The sequence below is a fragment of the Zingiber officinale genome, unplaced genomic scaffold, assembly GCF_018446385.1.
Source record: "Zingiber officinale cultivar Zhangliang unplaced genomic scaffold, Zo_v1.1 ctg242, whole genome shotgun sequence".
Lineage (NCBI taxonomy): Eukaryota > Viridiplantae > Streptophyta > Magnoliopsida > Zingiberales > Zingiberaceae > Zingiber > Zingiber officinale.
This window is the reverse complement of record NW_024589914.1, coordinates 153,199-160,287: the sequence shown is the minus strand read 5'-3', so window position 1 is coordinate 160,287 and position 7,089 is coordinate 153,199. Positions and strand designations below refer to the sequence as shown.

At 40.0% G+C, this 7,089-nt stretch overlaps 1 pseudogene; it reads right to left on the bottom strand.

Annotated features, from left to right (window-relative positions):
- Positions 1-613: 613 nt before the first annotated feature.
- The window catches only part of LOC122037176, a 51,218-nt pseudogene continuing 44,742 nt past the window's right edge, over positions 614-7,089 (bottom strand).

The following is a 7,089-nucleotide window of genomic DNA, read 5'->3' as shown; positions in this document are numbered from 1 at the left end:
GAGGTTAGGTAAGCTCCAAGACTACATGCACATCTTTTGCAAAAATTATATGCAAAGAAGCAGCTATCTCGTGTACCTAGCTAAAAAGAGGTGGGGCTAGACGATGAGCAAGATTTAGCATAGTCTCAAATGCGGTATCTCCAACAATTGATGAGTGCATTAATGGATCAACGTATTTGACCTGCAGCAGATTGTTTAAGGATGAGAAATAAATTGACCAAACAAAATCTCTATTGCAACAATTTTTAGCTAGTAACTAAAAAGCCGTCACTAATAACCATTGATTTAATTGATAGATTATTAAAAAAGAAACACTTTCATAGTACCTATAAGTAATCTTGAAGTAGGAAGACCAAAAAAAGACATACAATCACTTACCAGTGTAGGTAGCTGATGACCATGAGTAAATATTGGATTAGCAATAGCCATCTGACCAAGAATCCTAAGCATAACTGAGAGATTTTTCTAAATAAGCTTAACCCTGTGATGGATAGTTGTTTCTAGTTTCAGCAACAATTCCCTCGCTTCCTCCTTGGCATTCTTTGTCTCCTCCACATGAACTATAAAAACATACATGTTACTATTAAACATTAGTAGAAAAACAATCATGTCTTCAAAAAGATTTACCATTCTTCTTGCCACCAACATAAGGATGAACATAGCTAAGCCATCTCAGAATGGAAGAAATGCCTTCAAGATCATCTGATATAGTCAGATGGACAACTCCGTTAGTTGCCATTATCTTAGGTCCACCCAACTACGTGTGAGAGCTGTTGACTTCACGTCCAAGAAGCTTGTTCAGTGTGGAGTACTCTATGAGAATAATTCTCTGATGAAGACATTGAATGCACCTCATGCCAAGCCGGGCAAGATAAGCTCCAATGCCAACAGTTCTTCCAGTCACATAAGTGAGAGTGAATATCTCATTATATGCGTTTGAATAAACACCATGGCACCACTTCCAGACAGGTTCTCCGCCCCCAAGTCATCTAGTTTTCCTACAATTGTGTCAATGATCTCATCTTGTCTAACCATTTTCCAATTTGAGTTCTTGAGCGATAATAGATGAACCAACGCAATTGTAATCTTCTGGACTCATATAAAAGTACTGAAAGCCCTGTTCCAGGCTTGCTTCATCAGACCACCCAATCCTAGAAAAGGATTTTATTTCTTCAGCTGCTCCAATCCTAGCACCAGAATTTGTAGCCAAATAAATTAGAGCGAGGTTTTTATCACATGCTAAATTGGTCACTGCATGAAAGGATGCATCTTCCCTAGGACCAAATGAACCAACTCTGAAAGTGATGTTGTTTGCCACAAACTAGGGAAGTTGGTGTAGACATCTCCATTAACCAGGCTACCATACCTATGTCATTGAGACTAGAGGACCGGCTCACAGTGACTAAAGGAGTAGTCCAATCTCCATGATTGTTTGCAAATGCCAACTATATCACTTTAATGAGATCTCTATTATTGTTTACCCTAATGTTACAGGATGTGTATGATTCCAACAACCATCTAAGTGCAGTCTCGAATGCCTGAATACATGGTAAACACATCTTTACAATGATATACATGAAGGTAAATTTAACATATGATTCTGCATAAGCTGCTTTCTTATAACAATTTGAAGGGAAACTTACCAATAGGAAATCATAACAGTAAGTTGTGTTATTCTTCCTGCATTCAAACGCCTTTTATCAATGGGCCCTAGTTCTGTATATTGAGCACTTAATGGGAATTCCAAGGAGGGACCATTCACATCCATGTAGGAATGGTAAACCATTTCATGAGATTTTGTATCTTCCACTTCTCAATTAATCTAAGTAGGAAGTATTTAACCTCAGACAAAATGATGATAGAGATCGAACATAATCATAGGATAAAAGTGTTGGGTTGCAAGGTTGCAAACAAAGTCCCACATTGAAAATACATGGGAAAGTCATAGATTTATAAGGGAAAGATATCTCCATTGGTATGAGGCCTTTTGAGTAGAGCCCAAGAGTAAAACTATGAGGGCTTAGGCCCAAAGTGGACAATATCATATTATTGTGGAGATATCTAAATCTCTTTTGGTCATAACAATTGGTATCAAAGTATGAACTGCCAGAAGGTCTAATCGCCAACTGTGCACAAGAGAGATGGTCTAATTAATTCATGTGAGTAAAATATTGACCTTAAACAAAGGAAGTGGGGGCTCCCATGTCCGAATCAAGAGGACCATGCGGTTAGATTTTGAGGGATGTCCTAAGGCAAATCGTCTTACGATTTTTACTAAATATAGATTCACTATTTGAGTGCATATTACATGTTTGATTGTCTTAAACTTATTTACTGAATGTCTCCAATACAATTCATAATATGAGAGAAATTTTGATTGGATCACAACTAGTGATTATCTCTATATGTGTAATTATGAATGTATTAGAATTTCCTTATTCGTCGAATTGATGCATTTGGACATCATCAATTCTGTAAGATTAGCACGAGTTATACTCCTTGGTTCGCCAAGTAGCTGTTTTCTCACTAGTTGGAGACATTAGGATGTCGAGAGTTAAGTGTGGATGCTAATTATCGTAACTAGTTCATTGGAGTGACTCACTGTAAGACTTCATGTGGTTATCTATATATATGGATATGTCTGTGAAGCTCTTACTGCAACTCGAGTGCAAGTTTCCTTCGACTTGAGATATACAAGTCATCTTGGTCATGGAGAGTTATACTTTGACATCTTAAGCAAGCACCTCATTGAGGTATGGACGCAGGATGATTGTGTATAAGTTAAAATGTCCGAAGATGTTTGGATAGCACACAAAGAATTCACTGCTCCTTGCGAGGAAACGTATACCCTATGGCCACTCATTAGGATTATTACTTAAAGTCTTGGCCAAAGAATCACATATTAAGAGTGCGAGACTCTTAGACACATGTATGAGTAATTTGAATCCATAGAACGAGGAAGTATTACTTGGGCTAGGTGTGACATAATCAGTCTAGTGGGGAAAGACACATAGACCATGTTCTGAACCAAGTGGGTATAAGACGAGTGAAAGAACAAGGCACGACTCACTGTAGCTGTTGAAGGGTTTAGAATTAGTTCTAAGATTAACTATAATTTTCCGGCTAATTGAGGATCATGATGTACTATTAGGTGTCATTTATGATCGTTCTATAATTAAGTAGTTAATCATGGACAACCAATATGAACCGGGAACCTATTAGGTCACACGCACTAATGAATCTCTAAAAGACGTAAAACAAGTTAAAGAATAGGATTCTTAGATCAAGAGATAAATGTTTGGTTGGACCATACATAAGACAAATCTGGAAATATTTGTCATGATAGAAGCACAGATGGGCTACATCTCTTATGGTAGAGTTGAACCATATTTGGTTTAGTCATGAACCAACTGTAAAATATCGAAAATAGGAGAATATTAATAAGGGAATTTTTCGGAATTTTTGGAAATTTTTCGGGAATTTTTCGGAGCTCGTATGGACGAGTTAACGGGGATAAAAACGGGGTCCGGAAAAGCCTGTTTGGGTTACCCTATTTTAATGAGGAAATGTTTGATTTTCTTTAAATATTTCTTTTTAATTTTATTTGCTTTTCTTCTTTTTCTTTTACTTCCTCCCCGTGCCCCAAATCTTCTTCTCCCCTCGCGCACAAACCGCCGGTCGAATTCCCATCTCCCTCGCGCGCACGCCCATGCTTCTTCTTCTCTCTTCCTCTCTTCTCCCGAGCGCCGACGACCGGCCATTCCCTCTGCCCTAGCTTGCACTCGACTCTTCTCTTCGTCTTCTTCATCGGGTCGGCCACCACAACCGACGCCGCGGTGCCCTAGATCTGCAGCGCGCCGACCACCGACTTGTTCGTTGCTTGAGCAGCCAACTATCACCGGAGATTCTCCTCACTGTGCCCTAGTTCTTCCTCTGCGTGCCATTGCCGATCGCCTCCTCTTGGCCTTGACCACGCCAGCGCCGAGACTCTTCATCACCGGCACAGCCACAGCAGGCTCCACCTTTACGAGCCCTAGCACTGACCTTCACCACGGCTTGATATTGACCCAGGGTGGCTGTGATTTTTGCTGGCAGCCAGATCAAGCATAGCCTACAATCCTAATTCAGTGGGCTCGTCGATTTGCCGTGAGCCATCGCCGGAAAGGGTTAGGTATTGTTAGATCAGGTACAACTTTAAATTGATCGGAGTTCTGGGTGATTGATCTATACTTAGCTGGCTGTTAATTTTAGTTTGATTTGGAATATAGTAACTATATTTGGAGAATTTTAGTTTGATGACAGCAGCTCCATTTGGTTTCGGCTACCCTTTCCGACAGCAATTAATGAAGGGCTACGTGTAGAGATTGAGGTGAGTTTTATTCAGCTTTCGGGTTGATGTAGAGTGATGATATTCAGTAGTTAATTGTTCTGATTTGATTGAGGAGTTAGATGTTCCAAATTAAGATTTATAATTGGATTTGGATTTAGGTTAGCTTCTCGGAGATTGGATTTAGCTAATTAATTTATATGTAATTAGCTAAATCGGTATACCATGTAATACAGGACTTTGACGCGAGACGAGCATCTCGACGTTGGATTTGATTGGATTGGACCTGCTATTTGGAGGCGGGTACCTCTTGACTTATCTTTTATGATATTGTCATTGGATATGCATAGTATTTTATAACTACATGCAATGAACATGTTTGCCGTTGGTATGTCACTGTTTGATATCCTTAGCATGTTAGGTTTGTCACCTGTGATGTATCCGTACTTATATCTCGTGATTTGTTGCCATGATTATCTTGTTACCATGAGTATCTTTGTTTCTAGAGTGACATACCATGCTTACTGAGGTTAGGACTAGGATTTGGATTGTTGTTTCTGGCCTATATATCTAGATTATCTGATACTTAGGTTTTTGTGCCATATCAGATTTGTGTACCTCTATTTGTATATCATATATGATTCGGGTGTTTAGACCCTGATTCTTTGATCTGTGTATATTGTTGATACATATGCTATGGAAGAGGGATATGATTTGGGTCTAGGTTGTTATACCTTAGAGGATTTGTATACCCTAGATCCGTGGATTTGGCTTACTGATACTGTGGTACCTATATTATGTATATATGGATTTTTCTATGCTGATCAGGATATTCCATACTTATTATGTTCAGGACATAGGTTTTTGATATTCTATCTGACCTGTGTACTTTAGATTTTGGTATGTGACCATCACTTTTACAGTACCCATTTTTTATATATGGATATGGTTATGTTGATCAGTTTTTGCTATGCATAGTTACATGCATCATGATTGCATGCTGTGCGATTGTCGGCTCCACTATGGTTGAGCCCATCGCCAGTTACATGTACTGCACACACCCCCACTTATGGTTTAGTGGTATATCAGGCAGGTGTGTGGCGGTTTGGCTCCGTTGGTCTGAGGACTCAGCGTGGTAGCCGGCAGTCAGTTCCGCTCTGTTTGGCTCCGCTGGCATTTAGTGTAGCAGTGTAGTAGCCGGCAGACGGTGGACTCTGTTTGGCTCCGTTGGTCAGGTGACTCAGCGTGGTAGCCGGCAGAGATTTCCTCCCCGTCATCGTGTACCGGGAGATGAGAGCATTGAGCTCCCCCATTTATGATTTGGGGTCACAGGACAGGAGTACTCCGACAGCATCCCGTCCACTCGGTCACTCATCAGGAGTAGTGACGACAGAGTGCACGGTTGTCACAGCCCTACCCACTCGGTCTCACCATTTGTGTGTGTGAGCTGACTGACTGGCGTCAGGGGTGACCAGGACGCATCATTAGCATCATATGCATTGATGCATTTATATTCTTATGATTTTGTTTGCTGCATTTGGTTGTTGCATTTTGGTTGGATGCATACTTTTGACCTGCATACAGGATTATTGACACTTTCGGTTTGACGACCCTTTTGTCTGGATAGGAGTTCCTGGTGAGTACAGCTTCCTCAGTTACCTTTCAGTTTTGCATATTCCCTATATATGATTAGGAAGCTGTATTCCATGTTTGTTGCTGTTAGATATATCTTACTACTCATGTCCATTGGTATTCGCTGAGTTGTTGAACTCACCCCCGTTGATACTATCTTTTTTCAGGTACCAGGTTGGTTTTGGTGTCGCTTGGAATATCCTGTCTGCTGGTCCCCACATCACATCAGAAGACTTATCGATTTCACGTATGTTTTGTTTGTTTTATGTATTAGTTTGTTTAGCTCTGTACTCTGATTTTATTTTTGGGGAGTTGATGTTGTTATGTGGTGTTTTGTATTTGTTATTGGTTGTGTAAGTCTAGCCGGCTAGCAGTTATGTGTTTTGGTTTTGGTACAGCCGAGTAGGCTGCTTTATTTTTTAACTGCGTGGTTGTGTCAGCCAGAGGCTGAATTTGATATTAACTGCGTGGTGTTTGTTTTCTTTTATTGTTATTATTCCAGCCGCATGTGGCTGAGGTATATAGTGCTTGTAGAAAAGTTTCAGATTGTCCGCCGTACAGGGGAGATGCTGCCGAAATTTCTTCGGACAGAGACTCCTCTGGGGCGTGACAATTTAGTGGTATCAGAGCAGGTATACGATACTTGCTATGTGTTCTGGATTTTCGAGATTTGTCTGATATCAATTTATTTGGTATCAGAGATCGACTTACGTGTCTTATTTTTCTGGTGTTTCAGATTTTGTGTTTTGGTCTTCTCGATGTGACTTTTTGGATTTTGGGACCTGGCAGCAGCAGGACATCTCCAAGCTATAGGAGGTATGTTGGTATACTGTTATCCTTCTATTTAGTTAGAGTATGCATTGTTGACTGTGAGAGTTATGACACTTTGTATCTGGTATCTGTATGATGTTGTAGCCATATTACATGTGAGGGATTACAGTTACTGGTGATTTATTATATCATACACCAGTAGTATTTAGCTTCTGTTATTACTAGTTGTTTAGCAGATTGAGGCACATACCAGCCGTTGCTTTTATTAGCAGGGTAGTGGATAGAATCTATATCATTATGTTGACCTAGCCAGTAGTATAACATGTTATCTTAGTTAATTTCATCCGTAGATAATTGAT